Below are 19,702 nucleotides of genomic sequence, written 5' to 3'. Positions count from 1 at the left end.
CCTAGGTAACAGGGGGAGGGTCAGACCGGCTGCGTACGTCTCCTCCGTGCGGTCGGCGTTCTCAGTTTCCCCAGTTACCAGGGGAAGTCTGAGCACCGAGCTGGACACTCGGTGCTCGGCTGTTCTCCCTGGTGCAGGTCATGTGGCGCTGGCCATGTCACATTACCTCAGCCTGCCAGTATTTAACAGGCAGCCTGCTGGCCACAGGTTGCCTGTTAATTAGATTTCTGGCATTTGTTTGGGTTCCTGCATACTTACCCGATCCTTTGTTCCCTGACGATCCTCTGCCTGCTCCTCCTGTACTCAGCATCTCTCCTGGTATTCTGACCCCGGCTTCCACCTGATGATTCTTTGCGGACTCCTGTAGTACATCGTCTTTCTCCTGGTATTTGACCTTGGCTTCTCCTGACTATTCTCTGCTTATTCCTTGGTACTGTGTAGCTCTCTTGGTATTGACCCGGTCCGTTCACGTTCCGCTATTTGTCTTGTCTGTCCTTCACGCACGTATCCTAAGTTATGGACTGCCGTCCAGTTGTCCCCTGTCATCAGGACTCGTGAGGCAAGTAGGCAGGGCCAGGAGTAAGGGTGGAGCGCAGTGGTCACTATCCTCCCCCCTGTGTGTGTGTGTGTGTGTGTGTATGTGATCATTACTGTCACGGCTGCGGATAGGGAAAACCCTCAGCCGTGCGGTATCAGCAGATGGCGTCGCTGCAAGGCCAGGACAGAGAATTAGGGAGCTGGTCACCTCCTACACATCCCTAATTCTGACCCTGTCTCCTATCCGTATGAGCCAACCCTGAAGGTAGGAGGGCTCATACTCCGGAACCTGATATTCCTGCTCGGCCTCTGGGTGTCCCTGGACTAGGAGCAGGGTAAGACGACCCGTTCCTCCTAGACACTGGCCAAGCTACATAGAAAGGGGAAACATAAACAGACATATGGCATTGACAGGTAAGTGAGACTAGCACCACACTTACCTGCCACAGACACACAACCTGGAACCCACGTGCCAGTGCTGTTATCCACAACCAACACCAAGGAAACAGCACACAACAGACATCACACGGGAACCCAGTAAACCATATGCTGCAATAACACATAAACCATAAACTAACACCAGACATAAAGTTTATGACCACCAGGGTGGCCCCCACTGGCAGATGGTAAAGTAACCAGGAGGATGTCTCCAGCAAGCATGGCTGAAGCACCCTCTTTGACTACTGCTTTCCACTGAGGCTATATAGGGCCAAGTAGCCACACCCACAGTCAGACACACCCAGTGCACACACACACACTAGGAAGGAAGTTAACCCTTCCAACACTAGGGAAGGGAAAACATCAACTTAAAGGGGAAGTGCACACAGCACATGTAACACCCCGTGCACACCGATAAAAGGCACACCTATAGGAGAGGTTGCCAGGTGCAACCGCATGCCTACTGCAGCAAGCTGCCTAGCACCGCTCAGGCTGCTCTGCTGCCACATACCCAATGCTGCCAGCGGCAACCACAGGTGAGGCAACATACTATAGCTCTCACCTGTGATTGACAACAACACCACGACCGCAGGCAACTGCATGCGGCCACAAGAGTCACGGCCCTGACCAAGGGTCGTGACAGTTACTCTGGAAGCTTGATTACTTAATAATGAACTGCACTTGATCAGAATGTTAAAAATAATAGATCAACACATAGATGACATTCATGCTGAAACTAATATGCTGACAGACATTGTATTTAAAGCTTCTGTTATATTAATTTTAACATAGAAAGTATAAAAGTATGGCAGTTATAACTTAGTGATAACCAGCACATGCTACACCAAGCATTAAAGGGAACCTGTCACCTGATTTTGGGTCACTAAACCACCAGAGTGCCTTTATGCAGTTGGGTAATATGGTCACAAACTTACCCAGCTGTCCATACAAATGAAAGTATATGAAATTCAGAGCTGTCAAGAGAAATCATCTGTCCATACAAATGAAAGTATATGAAATTCAGACCTCTTAGGAGAACCCATCTGTCCATAGAAATGAAAGTAAACAAAATTCAGTCTTTTCAGAAGAACCCATTTGACCATACAAATGAGACTAAATGAAATTCAGACCTTTCAGTTGAAAAGTCATGGACTCTTCCGTAGAGCTCTCGGGCACATAGGCACTGTGTCAAAGTAACCTATGGTGGCTATCTATGCATGTGCTCGATGTCAAGTGAATGTACAGAGAAGGGGGGTGTAAGACCCTTAGTTGCATCAGCATAGTGCTCATGTGCCCAATGCCGCTAGAGAAGAGTCTTGGGCTTTTCTCATGGAATGTTTGAATTTCATCTAATTTCTTTTGAGGAGAATGATTGTTTTGCTGTAGGGAGGTTTGGGACCCTAAACTTCAGATCCACATCAGATGACAGGTTCCCTTTAAGGGTAGTGCACCGAGCTGTGTTATATTATATTTCATTATAGTGCTTGATGTAATACTTATAGTCAAACCAGGAGTGGGTGCTAAAAAAAAGCAAAGGTAAGGATATACTGATATATTATCTCTTCTTTGTACTTCTTGTGTGGTGAGAAGAAACACATTGGAAATTACAGTGTGTGAACCTGACACATTGTATTAGATCAAAACTGATATCAAGCCTCTAATCAAACCTAAAAGATTCAATATGTTTGGTTAGGCAAGAAAGTATCCAAATAATACTCATACTTTTTGCCTCGAACATGGTGTAAATAGAGCCTAGGTGTCACCGCCAGTTCTGTGAGAAGGGTTGGCAGATGTCCTTCTCTACCTCTTGCATGATGTTCTTTGTGTGGTTTCACTTTGTCAACTCCTTTCCTTCTCCCAGGTGTCACCTATTTAGACTAATTGTCTCCCTTTTTATATTCCCTCCCATACTGCCTAACTTTGCGGTCTATACTACTTCCTGGATGAAGTGTTCACTGCTGGAGGCTGCTGCTGTTTACTCAGATAAGTCTTTTCATGTATTGTGTTTCCTTGCTGGCTTGATTCTAGATGACCCTGACTCCGTCCCTATTAAGTGCAGGGAGCCAGTGGTCGTGTCACCTCACTATTATAGGGTTTTCAGGTGTCACACAGTCTAGGTACGTTTGCATGCAATCGTCTACCATTGAGACCCTTGCATGGGCATAGCAGTCAGGGAGCGCTCTTAGGGTTTTTAGGGCTCACCTATATGCTCCTTAGTTTGGGATCAAGCCAGTCGGACGTTTATTCATTAGTTCCAGCTATCTGCAACATCATCCATGACACTAGGTTCTAAATGAAAGCAATGACACTATGCTAGACTGCTGGGATCCAGGGAAGAAGGGGAGGGGGTACTACCTTTAACTCACCCTTGGCCCCTTTACCCAACCTTGACCCATAACAAAAGACACCGACAACTGTATCATTTTATTGCTGGGTGGTGTTCGGCCACAGCTTCTTTATTAAAGCGTGTGTCGCCAAAAAATTTAACAATAATCTTCACAAAGTGAAAATCGAGAAGCTTTATTGATAACACATAACAATTACATACATGATGGTAAAAGGCAGCACAAAGGTGGAACACAAAGATGAGGAACAGGACCCAAGGGAGGGCCGAGAGGTCAGCACACCAACAAGCAGGGAAAAGAATACAAGATGGTAAACACCAAGACACCTCAAAATGATGAGCCCCAAACAATGCTACAATGGAGGCAAATTTGAGGATAAAAAGACTTGGTGATTAAAAAAGATAATGAGCATACCCTGAATGGTGTGTCGATCTCTCAGCCACCTCCTGACCCAACGCCGTTTCGCCAGTAAACTGGCTTCTTCCGGTCTCTCCCCTCTTCTACCTTTGTGCCTTATGTTATACATTTTGTGTTATTTAAATACGTCTTAATAAATTACATATATTTTATATGTGCGCTTCTCTTATCTTTTTGGGGGGTTAATAGTTTGGTTCTTTTGTTGGCTCAGTATATCGGTCACGAACCCCCCTGCTGCACTGTGAACGTCCGTTCAGACAGGACACTCGACGAGGGGCAAACCAAGAGTTCCATGGCAAATTGTTCCAGCTCTGGCCACAGGTAAAGCCTGCAAATCCAGTAGTCCAGGGCATTTCCTGAGGCAGGAACCAGAGGGCAGCTCTCGATGCGTTGGTTGTAAGAGTGATATCATATCCAAAGTGACCAACACATCTTCAAACCGCCCTCTTCTTGTAGGCACGGTACGATTGGTACCCGCACCTGTTTCGCTGTGGGTGGAAATTCCTCTGCCAGCACCCGCAACAGCAGAATGCAACATCTCTCGCAGCAAGGCCTTTAAATGCTGCATTCTGCCAGCCCTCTGTGATGCTGTTAACATGTCCACCATTGTGTGTTTGTACCGGGGGTCTAGGTACGTTGCCACCCAGTACTGGTGCTTGCCCTTTATGCTTTTTATACGGGGGTCCCTCTTCAAACACTGGAGCATGAAGGCCCCCATTTGCACTAAATTGGAAGCAGTGGAGCACCCTGGCTCCTGCTCATCGCCCAGGAGTATGTCATCCTCGGTCTCCTCCCCCCAGCCACGGACAACACCAGGGATCCCCGAAAAGTTTAAATTCCCCCTCAAAGCCTGCTCTTCTTGCTCATCCTCCTCCCACCACCCTCCTCTGACTCCTCCTAATACTCCTACTGATTTGTCTCAGATGGAGTAGCCCCACTAGGAATTTATTCAGCATTGCGACTTCCTCATCTTCCGGCACCTGCTCCTCGACGGCTTTATCAATGACACATTGCAATGCACGCTCCAGAAAGAAGGTGTAAGGTACAATGTCACTGATGGTGCCCTGGCTGTGACTGACCAGTTTGGTGATCTCATCAAATGGCCTCAGAAGTCTGCATGCATCTCGCATGAGCAGCAACTGGTGCATTGAAAAAAAGAAACTAAGCTCCCTAGAACCTGTCCTGCTGCAGAGGTCGTATAGGTAGTTGTTAACGGTACGTTGCTGCTGGAACAGCCAATCAAGCATATACAAGGTGGATTTCCAACGCGTCGGGCTGTCACAATTCAGACGTCTGATGGGCAGGTGGTGTCACCGCTAAACGTCAGCAAGGCAAGCCATGGCCGGGACCCTGGAGTATTTGGTTACGAATCACTGCACGACTGAGTTCAGGATGTGTGCCATGCACGGCACGTGTGTCATTTTGCCTTGTTTCAGCGCGCTCAGCAGATTGGCACGGTGGTCGCACACCACTTTGGTTTAGTGACTCAAATTGACCGGGGTTAGCCACTGATCGGCCTGTGACTGCAGAGCTGAAAACAGTACAGGACCGGTGTGGCTCTTGGCTTCCAGGCACAACAGCCACAGCGCAGCATCGTAATGTCTCACCTGCCACGTCAAATAGGTTCTGAGGAGCTTGGGGGGATGCAGAGGAAGAGGCGGTAGGAGTGGAAAAGGAGGAGTCAGCCGAGGAGGAGAGGGAGGATGGAGTAAGAGGAGGAGAAGATGCAGGCGTGCATGCAATCCGTGACGGTCGTCAGAAGGTTCACCCAGTGAGCAGTAAAAGTTATGTACCTTCCCTGCCCATGTGTGCTAGACAACGTATCTGTGGTCAAATGTATCTTGGCACAGACGCTGTGTTCCAGAGATATATTCACTTGCCGCTGAACATGGCCATATAGCTCTGGGATGCCCTTCTGGGAGAAATGGTCACACATTTTCCAAAGGCCTCCGAGTCCAGCAGTTTATATGGCAGCAGTTGGCGTGCCAGCAGTTCCAACAAGCCAGCGGTCAGCCGTTGGGCAAGAGAGTTTTCAGGCCTCATCAACTTTTTACGCTCGACCATTGGGGCCACGGAAGCATGTCTTCTGCCAGATGAACGTGAAACGGTGGAAGGTGGAGTGGGGGAGAAATGGGTGGAGAGAGGAGAAGGAGAAGGAAAAGAGGCAGAACGTGGAGCACTGGGAGTGAGGCTTTGTGGGTTCTGACGGCATTGCTCCCACTGGGCCCGGTGATGGGAGGCCAGGGGCCTTCTTAAGGCAATTGTCCCTAGGTGAGTGTTGGGCTTACCGCGACTTATGCGTTGACAGCATAGGCTGCAGATGGCAACACTATTGTCAGCAGCTGACACGTTAAAAAAAGCCCACACTGCAGAGCCATGTGGCGGCATCCTTGGATTTGCAGTCTGCATTTTCCCTCTTGTGCACTGCGAGTTCTGCCTGCTTCTCCCCTCCTCTTCCTCTCTTTTGGTTACCCACGTGACGGTCATCTATCGTCACCTTCACCACCACTGACATTAGATATCTCTGAGTGAGCAGCAACAGCGGGGACCACCCTCCTTAGGCAGATCTGGGTACTGTCGTCAGACCGCTGGCTGGCGGCCATTGCTACCTCCTCTTCCTCATCCGATGCTATGAATGGCTGCGCATCACTAAGGTCTGGGAATGGATGGGAAAATAATTCCTCTGACTCGAGTAGAGTGGCTATGGTGGTGGTGGTGCTCTTTGGGGGTGCACACAGCAGAGAGTGAGGAGGGCGCAGAAGCGGAAGGCTGAGTGAGCCACTCAACCAACTCTGGTGCATCCTTTGACGTAATTGCACGCACCTTTTCCAACTTCCCACTTAGGCTCTGGCCTGATGCACCTGCTTGACCCCTACCACCCCTGCGGAATGGCCTGCCTCTTCCTCTGCCTGTCATTTTCAAAATGACCCTGTGCCAAAGTCCCTAGAGAAGAGCAGTAGTTGTTGAAGCAGGTATATCGCAGGACAACAATATTTGGTTGAAGCCAGTATGTCCAACCCCTTAATCAGTATTTTGTGGAAGCAGGTGTATCGCAGGCCTCAATTAATATTTGGTGGAAGCAGGTATATCAATCCCCTTAATCAGTATTTTGTGGAAGCAGGTGTATCGCAGGCCTCAATCAATATTTGGTGGAAGCATGTATATTGCACCCCTTAATCAGTATTATGTGGAAACAGTTATATGGAACCCCTTAATCAATATTTGGTAAAAGCAGGTATATCACACCCCTTAATCTGTATTTTGCGGAAGCAGGTATATTAAATACCTTTTTCAGTATTTTGTGGAAGCAGGTATATCGCACTCCTCAATCAGTTTTTTGTAGTCGTAGGTATATCAAACCCCTTAATCAGTATTTTGTGGAAGCAGGTATGGAACCCCTTAATCAATATTTGGTGGAAGCAGGTATATTGCACCCATCAATCTGTATTTTGTTGACGCAGGTATATCAAACCCCTTAATCAGTATTTTGTGGAAGCAGGTATATCGCAGGACTCAATCAATATTTGGTGGAAGCAGGTATATTGCACCCCTCAATCAGTATTTTGTGAAAGCAGGTATATTGCACCCCTTAATCAGTATTTTGTGGAAGCAGGTGTATTGCACCCCTCAATCAGTTTTTTGGGGGGCAACAGGTATATCAAACCCATTGCAAATAGTTGTTTGTCCCTCTATATACCTCCGATATAGCAGCAGCACTGCAGAATACAAATGCACTATATGCTTTCTATGAAGTATATTATAAGTATATCACACCCCTCAGTATATCACACCTATCGATAGCACACCTATACTAATCCTTTAAAAGACTTTTGTGGCCCTATTAGCTAGCGTTTGGTGTCACTAACAACCTGTCCCTGCTACACACAGCAACCTCTCCCTACAGTGGCAAAATACAGAATGTAAAATGGCTGCCAGATCGGGTTCTGTTATAGGGTGGAGGTGTATTCATATGCTGAACCGTCTCAAAGTTCGCCGTGAAACGACCGCTGGGCAAACCGCAAGGCCATCTATAGCTCTAAATGCTAAAGTGCTAAGTGCTGGTGTAGGACAGAAGGTTTATGGGTTCTTAGAACACTGAGGTGACTTTTCATTTGGGCACAAACTTTATTCCATGGATAGTTTTCACTTGACTTGAATAGAAGGGGGTCTGCTGTGTTGGGGGACAGAATACTAGAGGAGATGGTTGGTTACCTAAACTAGGTATGAGGGAGAAGGGTAAAACAAGAAGTGAAGTGGTAGATAGTTCAGAAAAGGGTCAGAAATTGCTGGTAGATGGAGAAATAGGTTATAGGGATTTATTAGTCCTTGTTTCTGGCCACCTTGCCCAGTTGGGGTTAGTGCGGACAGTGGGATGTTTGCTGCTTAATGTACATTAGCAAGCAATCGGCTTTGTACTGTAGCTACTCATCCAGGCCGATAATCTCTAACACGGCTTTACAATGCTTTACTTTGCACATATGATAGGAGGGAATGGGAGGGGCAGTGACGTTCTGCCCTGCTTCTTTTTGACCCAGTGGCCCCAATGTCCCTCTTCATAACTCCTGCTCGAGGTGTCCATGGAGGCATGCAACATCAGGATTGCAAGGAGCAGCCTATGTTCTCCGTCATGTGACAGTACAAGGCTAGGATGTATTTTTCTGAGAAATAGTTGATAGGTATAGTATCTTCCAGCGAGACTTTGTAAGATGTTCTTTCTTGCTTGTTGCATCAGCGGGAGTGTCTGGTCTAAGAAAAATATCAAAAGGGTAACAAAGTTTATTCTGCAGTTGTTGCTACTGACCTTCAAAGGGCTTTAGAACATGACAGGTTTCTCTGATGTGTTGTCACAGCCTAACCTCGAAACAACACATGATCCTTGCTGAGGTGGTTTGGTGCATGACAAAATCATTCACCACTTTACATTGCTCCTACAGACGTTGTAGAATATGCAAGATGGAATTTCAACTAGTTGGAATGTTGCACATCAAGTGGTGCAGACAGTGTCATTAAGCTAAGTTAAGGCCATAAAGCTGTACTTGATTTGCAACAATGTTTAGGCTAGTCGTATGTATCAAATGTAACATCCACATGAATGACAAGACCCATGGCATTTCCCATAAGAACTTAGTGCTGAGTATTACACAGTCTCCACCGCAGGTGCATCCTGGTTAGGGTATGGCCACACGGTCAGTTTTCTGATGCAGTTTTGGAAGCTGAAACTAGGAGTAAATTCAGAAAAGAAGACTAGTCGTATCTGTATTTTCTTTTATGATGCACTCCTGATCTTGGCTTCCAAAACTGCATGCAGAAATCTGAACCTTTGTCCATACCCTTACATCTATTCCTTAGGGAAACAAACCATAGCCAACTGTCCAGATGAAGGCAGATCACCTTCTTCCACTTCTGATGCTCACATGCCCATTGCATGAGCTTTTGGTGGTGGAGAGAAGTCAGCATGGGTAGTTTAAACATATGCATCCCGTTTACATCAAACTGTAATACACCATGTGCTCTGAAATATTTATATTATAACCAGCATTAATGTTAAAATCTATTTGAGCTGCAGTTGCTCTTTTCTGGGATTGGACCAAACAGGCTTGCCTTTGCTCCTCATGCCCATCATTAGGTGTTGGGTGCTCAACTCCCTGTTGCTGGGTTCCTGGTTCTTCTTTCTTTGATCATTTTTGATAGGTACTAATGACTGTATAGTACGAACACCCCACTAGACCTTCCATTTTGGAAATGCTCTGACCCAGTCATCTAGTCATCACAGTTCGGTTCTTTGGTCGATCCATTTGCGTGCCCATTTATCCTGCTTCCAACACATCAGCTTCGCAAAACTGACTGTTTATTTGCTGTCTAATATATCACACCCCTTGAAATGTGTCATTGTCGCAAGATAATCAATGTTATTAATTTCCCTTGTCCTTAGTTAAAATGTTAAAACTAATTGTTTCGTATCCAGTGCAAATCAGTCGCAATCAAAGTCCATATCAAAATGAAAAAATATTAAAAACTCAACGGTAAAAAAAATCTAAAATCTTTACCTTAGTAAAATAAGAAATGAAAGCCTTAGTGGCCAGACAGTTTTTGGCCTTAGTGACGAAGCAATTTTTCATGTTTTCATTGTCTCATTCCAAGAGCTACACATTTTATATTTTTCAGTTGCTGTAGCTGTATAAAGGATTTTTTTGTGGGACAACTTGCAGGTTTTAATGACATTATTTTGGGGGTACTCAAAACTTATTGATTAAAAAAACAGCAATACTGCCATGGAGTTTTAACTTTGCAGTATTCATTTTTCAGCATAAATAACATTATTCACTGGGTCAGTACAGATTACAGTGACACAAAATACTATATATTTTTTTTTTTTTAAGTTTCACTATTGCACAATAAAACACTTAAAAACAGAGCTATTTGAGAGCTTCATTTTTGCAGAATGATTGGTAGTTTTCATTGGTATCGTTTTTTGGTACATCACACATTTTGATAGTTTTATTCTATTTTTTTGTCTTGTTTTATAGTGGAGAATAAGCATAAAAAAATCAATTCTGGCATTATTTGTTTTATGGCATTCACTGTGAGCAATAGATTATGTGATAATTGTGTAATTTAGGTTGTTACAAATATGTCAATATCAAAGATGATGTAGTTTTTTTTTATTGTTGTAATTTTTTTTTAGTGGAAAAGGATTTTATTTTTATTTTTGCTTGGAGATTTTTAGTTAAAAAACTTTAACTTTTATTTTTACAATTTATTAGTCCCGCAAAGAGATATGTGAACCTTTGATCACTCACACAGAACACTGTCCTACTTATGTAGTACAGTGTATTTTATGCTGTCTGTACAATACTTACAGGAGAAGCCTGATGGGCATGCATTGCAGGCAGACCAGGCTGCCAGACAAAGACATCGGCACCCTGTAATCTCAATTGTTGGATGGCAATGACAAGAAGGAGCCCCCTCCCTCTAAAGCAGTGGTTCTCAACCTTTCTAAAGCTGTGACCCCTTAGTACAGTTCCTCATGTTGTGGTGACCCCCAACCATTACATTTTTTTCCTTGCTATGTCATAACTAATTACGCTACTGTTATGAATTGTAATGTAAATATCTGATATGCAGGATGTATGCCAGTCTATTACAAGGTGTTAGGTAGTTCTGTAATTGGTGCTGTGTTGTGGGGGATCTGTGGATGGCGCTGTGTTGTGGGGGTTCTGTAATTGGCGCTGTGTTGTGGGGGATCTGTGGAGGGCGCTGTGTTGTGGGGGATATGTGGAGGACGCTGTTATGGGGGATCTGTGGAGGAGGCTGTTATGGGGGATCTGTGGAGGACGCTGTTATGGGGGATCTGTGGAGGACGCTGTTATGAGGTATCTGTGGAGGACGCTGTTATGGGGGATCTGTGGAGGACGCTGTTATGGGGGATCTGTGGAGGACGCCGTTTTGGGGGATCTGTGGAGGATGCCGTTTTGGGGGATCTGTGGAGGACGCTGTTATAGGGGATCTGTGAAGGACGCTGTTATGGGGGATCTGTGGAGGACAGTGTTTTGGGGGATCTGTGGAGGACACTTATGGGGGACCTGTGGATGGCACTGTTATGGGGTGGATCTGTGGAGTACGCTGTTATAGGGCATGAGTGCTATGATACATAGGGCCATGAGGGGGGCCAGCATAAGACATATAGCATCTTATGCTGGTCCCCCTCATGGCCCGATGTGTCCCCCTCATGTGTCCTAAACTGCGCACATAACTTTTGTAGCGTTATACTACCCTACCTCGTGAGATTTCCCTACCTCCTGACTTCCTGTCGCACTGCTAATGACGTGAGAAGGCGTTCCTGAGTTTTGACGATCTGTGCATGCGCAAATCGACAGTTTATGGAAAATCTCAGCGGAGTTCAGCTCTACACCGGGACACTGCGCATGTGCAGGAGAGCCTTAGTAGGGAAATATTACGGCCCAGTGCGCAAGTGCGGCTAACTCCGGCAGGCACATGCGCAGTGTCCCGGTGTGAAGCTGAACTCCGCTGAGATTTTCCATAAACTGTTGGTTTGCGCATGCGCAGATCGTCAAAACTCAGGAACGCCTCCTCACGTCATTAGCAGTGCGACGGGAAGTCAGGAGGTAGGGAAATCTCACAAAGTAGGGTAATGTAACGCTACAATCATGCAGCCCTAATAGGAAGCCTCAGGCGACCCCCTGGAAAGGGCCGATCGACCCGCAAAGGGGTCGCGACCCCTAGGTTGAGAACCGCTGCTCTAAAGAGACCCGAGCAGCACTTAGACCAGGCTGATAGAAAGGTGGCAGAATAACCTAAGTATTGTCAGTCACTAATGCGATAGGGTGGGTTCGCACTAGCATTATGGCATTCCATTATAGGTTCCGTTTATAACGGAATATTACGGAATGCCCAGACGGAACGCAAAACAGAAACCTTTAAGAGGCATTCCGTGTTGCTTCGTTCTAATACAAATATATGGACAAGCATAACGAATCCGTCTGGTTTCCATTATGCAGGACAGAAAAAAAAGTCCTTTTGACAGGACTATGTTTCCATCCTGCATAACGGAAACCAGGCGAATCCGTTATGAGTGCCCATAGACTTCTATTAGTATGGACCAAAACGGAATGCCTCTTAAAGGCTTCCGTTTTGCATTCTATCTGGGCATTCTGTTATATTATGTTATAAATGAGACCAATAACGGAATGCCATAACGCTAGTACGAACCTACCCTTAAAGGGAACCTGTTGTGAACTTTATGCTGACCTCACTGAAGCATAAAATAGTGACAGAAATGCTGATTTCAGCGGTGTGTCACTCCTGAGCTAAAGGTAAGTGGTTGCTGAGAACCAGCATCATAATCATTGCAGCCCAGGCCTTGAGAAGAGTCAAATCTACCTGAGAAGAGTCAAAGTTATTCATAAGCTTCTGCTCTCCCCACCTATCTGCTGATGATTGGCAGTTCTCTCTTAGACAGAAAGGGAGAAGATTGTCAGTCATCAGCAGGTGAATAACCAGGACTCTTCTCAGGTGGCCGTGACTCTTTTCCAGGCACAGTCTGCAAGGATTGTGATGTTGGTTCTCGGCTACCACTTACTTTTAACTTATAAATGACAGACCGCTGAAATCAACTCACCTGTCTCTACTTTATGCTGTTGTTAGTATGGGCAGCATAAAGTTGATGACAGGTTCCCTTTCAGCACAATAACCAATTTATTTACAGCATAGATATTTAGAGGTTCCACATGTCATAAAGTATAGCATTTTACCGTAACTACTGTACTGGAACGAATAAAATTCATTTGTTTCACAGAACTCAAACTATATCAAAGTCCAATATTATCTAGAAAACTAATACATTATAACAGTGTCTGGGATAAGGCAAGAATAGAATAGAGCTGGAAAACATATTATTGCATGCTGTAGCTCCTGGACTCCTGGTTTGGGAGTTTGTACAATATGTCTGACATCCAGGTGAAAAGGACATGTCAAAATATGATAATGAGTTGATTCCTCAGCCAGTATTGCCAGCCCGCCTAGAATCTCCCTAGGACCTGTCCATGCAGAGGCGGACTGGGAACTTAAAGTGGTCCTGGAACAAAAACTAAAATTGGCCCCAAGTTGTAGGTGAGTCCAAATTGACAGAAGACAGGGCAATGCAAGTAAGCAGGGACAACGGAAGCTGCAAGTAGGCAAAGCTAACAGAAGTAGGCAGGGCCAGCAATTCCGTAGTGCAGCACAAAATACCTCCCAAAAAAAAACAAATACTGCCCTATCATCATACTTAGGGCAGTGATACAGTTGAATTAAGGAGGGCACCTGCAGATGTTAGACATGTGCATAAGTACATACCTGATGCTCCTAGCATTAAGGGCTCATGCACACATATTTTTTTTTTTGCAGCCCATATGCGGAACCGTTCACTTCAGCGGGGATGCAAAACAATGGAAATTACTCTGTGTGCATTTAATTTCTGTATCTCTGTTCTATGTACATAGGACTGTTCTATTAGGGGCCAGATGTTCTTTTCTGCAAAATACGGAATGCAGGCGGCCGATATCCATGTTTTGCGGATTCGCAATTTTTGGACAGCAAAACATCCAACGGTTGTGTACATTAGCCCTAATTCCATGAGCGTCACATCGTTATGTGGGTATTGGCCCACGAGGTTATATGGTAAGTCCACCGCTGTGTCCATGAATGATATAGATCATAAACGATGGCCAAATGCTAAAACAAAGCTAGTTACAGTATTTGCAGTTACAATCATTAGGTAAAATATAAAAGTAGATGCAGCATACACCCCCACATAGAACATTTTATTATGGGAGTTTTGAAATGTCATATACTATATTCAGAGGTCACTGAATAATATTAATCTCTATAATATCTACTATAGAGCCTCTGTGATTACTACAGCAAAACACATTTCACGAAGAAAGCATTTCGGTGACCTCTGTTACATATCAAGGTTGCACATTTATTGTGGCCTGTGAAATAGTTTCAGTCTTACAAACTGTGCTTTAGCCAGCAACTCAAGGGAACATTTTAGTACACACATTTGAGACTGCAAAATGCTTACTTGTAAAAAACCTTCATGGTCCAGTGTGTTCGGTAAAAAGAAAGGGAACAGAATGATATTGTATTTATTTGTACCTAGCTATAAAATAATAATAAGCAGGCGCTAGGATAGAATAGAAATATAATACATTTCTACAGAGTATAAGTGGACGCAAAACAAAATTTAAAGGTGTCGCACCACTATTATTTTTCTTATAATTCAGCAAGAAAAACAAGCTACTTTCTCTTACCAAAATGTTTCAGCTGTGTTCTATCTGTAAAGTACTGTTTGCAATCATCAACTAAGGTGGTCGCATATGCTCAGTAGCATGCTGCAGGATATTAGTATAACATAGTCATAAGGATAATGCCTCATTCACATGTCAGAACAGGTGCAGATCTTTCCCTTATACCTTATGTCTGTGGAGGCTCCAATCCTGGTTTGGGCTCCAAATCACTGATGGAAATCACTGACCAAAACAATAACATATGAATGAGGCTTAAAAAAGGAATACATTTTGATCAGTAAGAGATTTCTGTTGTAACACTGCTATTTAGTTGCCTGGAAAGAAAATCCACAGTGACCAGGACCCCAGCAGGCAATCTATGTAATCTATCTATCTATCTCTCTCTCGTTCAAAATTTATCAACACAGAAAGTTAACCACTTCCCATCTGGGCCATTTGCCCCCTTCCTGACCAGGCCTAATTTTGCAAAACTGACATCTCTCACTTTATGTGGTAATAACTTTGGAACGCCTTTATTTATCCAAGTCATTCAGAGATTGGTTTCTCGTGACACATTGTACTTCATGATAGTCATAAATTTGAGTCAAAATATTTCACCTTTATTTATGAAAAAATCCCAAATGTACCCAAAAATATAAAAAATTTGCAATTTTCAAAATATCAATTTCTCTGCTTTTAAAACAGAAAGTGATACCTCATAAAATATGTCCTACTTAACATTCCCCATATGTCTACTTTATGTTGGCATCATTTTGGAAATGTCATTTTATTTTTTTAGGACGTTAGAAGGCTTAGAAGTTTAGAAGCAATTCTTCAAATTTTTAAGAAAATTGCCAAAACCCACTTTTTAAGGACCAGTTCAGGTCTGAAGTCACTTTGTGGGGCCTACATAGTGGATACCCCCAAAAATGACCCCATTGTAGAAACTACACCCCTCAAGGTATTCAAAACCGATTTTACAAACTTTGTTAACCCTTTAGGCGTTCCACAAGAATTAAAGGAAAATGGAGATCACATTTTTAAATTTCACTTTTTTGGCAGATTTTCCATTTTAATCAAATTTTTTCTTTAACACATCGATGATTAACAGCCAAACAAAACTCAATATTTATTACCCAGATTCTGCGGTTTACAGAAACACCCCACATGTGGTCATAAACTGCTGTATGGGCACACAGCAGGGCGCAGAAGAAAAACTCCACATGGTTTTTAGATGCCATGTCCCATTTGAAGCCCCCTGATGCACCCTTACAGTAGAAACTCCCAAGAAGTGACCCCATTTTGGAAACTAGGGGATAAGGTGCCAGTTTTATTAGTACTATTTTTGGGTACATATGATTTTTTGATCATTCATTATAACACTTTATGGGGCAAGGTGACCAAAAAATTGGTTGTTTTAGCACAGTTTCTATTTATTTATTTTTACAGCGTTCACCTGAGGGGTTCAGTCAAGTGACATTTTTATAGAGAAGATTGTCACGGATGTGGCGATACCTAATATGTATACTTTTTCCCAATTTTTAAAGTTTTACACAATAATAGCATTTTTTAAACAAAAAAATTATGTTTTAATGTGTCCATGTTCTGAGAGCTATAGTTTTTTTTATTCTTTGAGAGATTTTATTATGTAGGGGCTCATTTTTTGCGGGATGAGGTGACTGTTTTATTGGTACCATTTTGTGGGACATACGCGTTTTTGATCACTTGGTGTTGCACCTTTTGTGATGTAAGGTGACAAAAATTGCTTGTTTTGACACAGTTTTTTTTTTTTTTACGGTGTTCATCTGAGGGGTTAGCTCATGTGATATTTTTATAGAGCTGGTTTTTACGGACGCGGCAATACCTAATATGTATACTTTTTTTTTATTTGTTTCACTTTAACACAATAATAGCATTTTTGAAACAAAAAAATTATGTTTTAGTGTCTCCATGTTCTAAGAGCTATAGTTTTTTTATTTTTTGAGAGATTTTCTTATGTAGGGGCTCATTTGTTGCGGGATGAGGTGACGGTTTTATTGGTACCATTTTGTGGGACATACGCGTTTTTGATCACTTGGTGTTGCACCTTTTGTGATGTAAGGTGACACAAATTGCTTGTTTTGACACCGTTTTTTTTTTTTTTTACGGTGTTCATCTGAGGGGTTAGCTCATGTGATATTTTTATAGAGCTGGTTTTTACGGACGCGGCAATACCTAATATGTATACTTTTTTTTATTTGTTTCACTTTAACACAATAATAGCATTTTTGAAACAAAAAAATTATGTTTTAGTGTCTCCATGTTCTAAGAGCTATAGTTTTTTTATTTTTTGAGAGATTTTCTTATGTAGGGGCTCATTTTTTGCGGGATGAGGTGACGGTTTTATTGGTACCATTTTGTGGGATATACGCATTTTTGATCACTTGGTGTTGCACCTTTTGTGATGTAAGGTGACAAAAATTGCTTGTTTTGACACAATTTTTTTTTTTTTACGGTATTCATCCGAGGGGTTAGGTCATGTGATATTTTTATAGAGCTGGTTTTTACGGACGCGGCAATACCAAATATGTCTATTTTATTTCATTTTTTCTATTTTTAAAATTTTTTTTATTCCTTACTTGGGGATTTTTTTTTTTTACATGTGAAACTTTTTTTTATTTTATTTTTTCAACCCTTTATTTTTTATTTTACACTTTTCGTCCCCCCATAAGGTCATACAAGACCTCTGGGGGACATTTACATCACTTTTTCATTTTCTTTTTCACTGTTGATTTCTCCTGTAACTGGGGCTGACCTAGTAGCCCCAGTTACAGGAGAAATTCACCCCCCCAGAGAGGCTGTACAGCGCAATACAGCGCTGTACAGCCTCAATGCAGGGCTGATCGAGGTCTGTGAAAGACCTCACACAGCTCCTGCACTCTCCGGTCCCGGCGGTCACATGACCGCCGGGCCGGAACAGGAAGCGCATAGCGTTTCCTGCTCTGCATACACAGCGCTCGGCGAGTGCTGTGTATGCAGCGATCTAGAAGGCAGGGACACCTGGGCACTGTCCCTGCCTTCTCTAAGGGTTGCCCTACTGTCACTGACAGCGGGCAACCCGATCAGCAGCTGCACGATAAGCGTGCAGCTGCTGTTTCTGAACGGACATTCAGAAACGTCCATTCAGAAATAGAGATCCACCCATAGGACGTTTATATCCTATGGGCGGACGGAAAGAGGTTAAAAACAAAAACCGGGAAGATGGCAAATGTCAATATTTTATTTGTAATAGAACGTAGATGACAGATCAAACGTTTAATCAGAGTAAATGCATCATTTTAAAGTAAAAATACGTTGATTCAAATTTTCACGGTGTCAACAAATCCCCAAAAAGTTGGGACAAGTAGCAATAAGAGTCTGGAAAAAGTAAATTTGAGCATTTTGTGGCGTGTATTAGTGGCAAAAGAAAAATATATTTGCCGTTAAGCGGTGCAGTTATATGGTCTAAAGCCTTTTGTGGCATGTATAAGTGGAAAAAGATAAATATATTTGCTGTTCAGCGTTGAAGGTATGTGTTCTAAAGCCTTTTTGGCATATATTAGTGGAAAAAGATAAATATATTTGCCGTTCAGCGGTGCAGTTATATGTTCTAAAGCCTTTTGTGCAGTGTATTAGTGGCAAAAGAAAAATATATTTGGCGTTCAGCAGTTCTGTTATATGTTCTAAAGCCCTTTTTGTCGTGTAATACTAGCAAAATAAAAATATATTTGCCATTCAGCAGTGCATTTATATGTTCTAAAGCCTTTTGTTGTGTGTATTAGCGGCAAAGAAAAAATATATTTGCCATTCAGCGGTGCGTTTATATGTTATAAAGCCTTTTGTGGCGTGTATAAGTGACAAAAGAAAAATATTTTTTCCGTTCAGTGGTGCGGTTATATGTTATAAAGCCTTTTGTAGCGTGTATTAGTGGCAAAAGTAAAATATTTTTGCTGTTCAGCGGTGCAGTTATATGTTCTAAAGGCTTTTGTGGCGTGTATTAGTGGCAAAACTAAAATATATTTGCCGTTCACCAGTGCAGTTAAATGTTCTAAAGACTTTTGTGGCTTATTAGCTGTTGTATGGTGAAGTGAGAAAATTACAGCCCTTTTTGGCATGTTTTAGTGGCAAAAAATAGTATTTTTTGCCGTTCAGCGGTGCAGTTATATGTTCTAAAGCCTTTTTGTGTGTATTAGTGGGAAAAAGGTATTATTTGCCGTTCAGCGGTGCAGTTATAGGTTCTAAAGCCTTTTGTGGCATGTATAAGTGGCAAAAGAAAATTATATTTTCCATTCAGCGGTGCAGTTATATGTTCTAAAGCCTTTTGTGGCATGTATAAGTGGAAAAAGAAAAATATATTTGCCGTTCAGCAGTGCAGTTATATGTTCTAAAGCCTTTTGTGGAGTGTATTAGAAGGAAAAGAAAAATATATTTGCAGTTCAGCGGTTATGTTATATGTTCTAAAGCCCTTTTTGTCGGGTAATACTGGCAAAAATAAAAATATATTTGCCATTCAGCGGTGCAGTTATATGTTCCAAAGCCTCTTGTGGCGTGTATTAGTGGCAAAAGTAAAATATATTTTCCGTTCAGCGGTGCAGGTTTATGTTCTAAAGCCTTTTGTCATTCTGTCGGGAGGCTTTACTTTTATAAGCGTTTAATAGAACAGGTTCTGTAGACATCTATGTGGAATCAGCTGATGACGGTGTATAAGGAGTGCGCTTCTCCTTGAAACTAACATCGACCTGTAAGGCTAAGTTTATATTTGAGTAATTTAGTAAGTTTTGGCCCCATGACTGCCCAAATAAGTGAAGTATGCAGTAATTCTAAGAGTGACGCTTGTCATCTGCATGTCATATGGACATGTGGTGAGGTGAAAAAATTACAGCCCTTTTTGGCGTGTTTTAGTGGCAAAAAATAGTATTATTCACCGTTCAGCGGTGCAGTTATGTTTTAAAGCCTTTTTTGGTGTGTATTAGTGGAAAAAAGTATTATTTGCCTTTCAGCGGTGCAGGTATACATTCTAAAGCCTTTTTTGGCATGTATTAGTGGCAAAAAAAAAAAATTGACGTTCAGCTGTGCAGTTATATGTTCTAAAGACTTTTTTAGCATGTATTAGTGGCAAAAAAAAAGGGCTTATTAGTCTTTATGTGGTGAAGTGAC

This window comes from Bufo gargarizans, chromosome 4 (genome assembly GCF_014858855.1).
Source record: "Bufo gargarizans isolate SCDJY-AF-19 chromosome 4, ASM1485885v1, whole genome shotgun sequence".
In the NCBI taxonomy this organism is placed as follows: Eukaryota; Metazoa; Chordata; class Amphibia; order Anura; family Bufonidae; genus Bufo; species Bufo gargarizans.
This window is presented reverse-complemented; position numbering follows the sequence as displayed.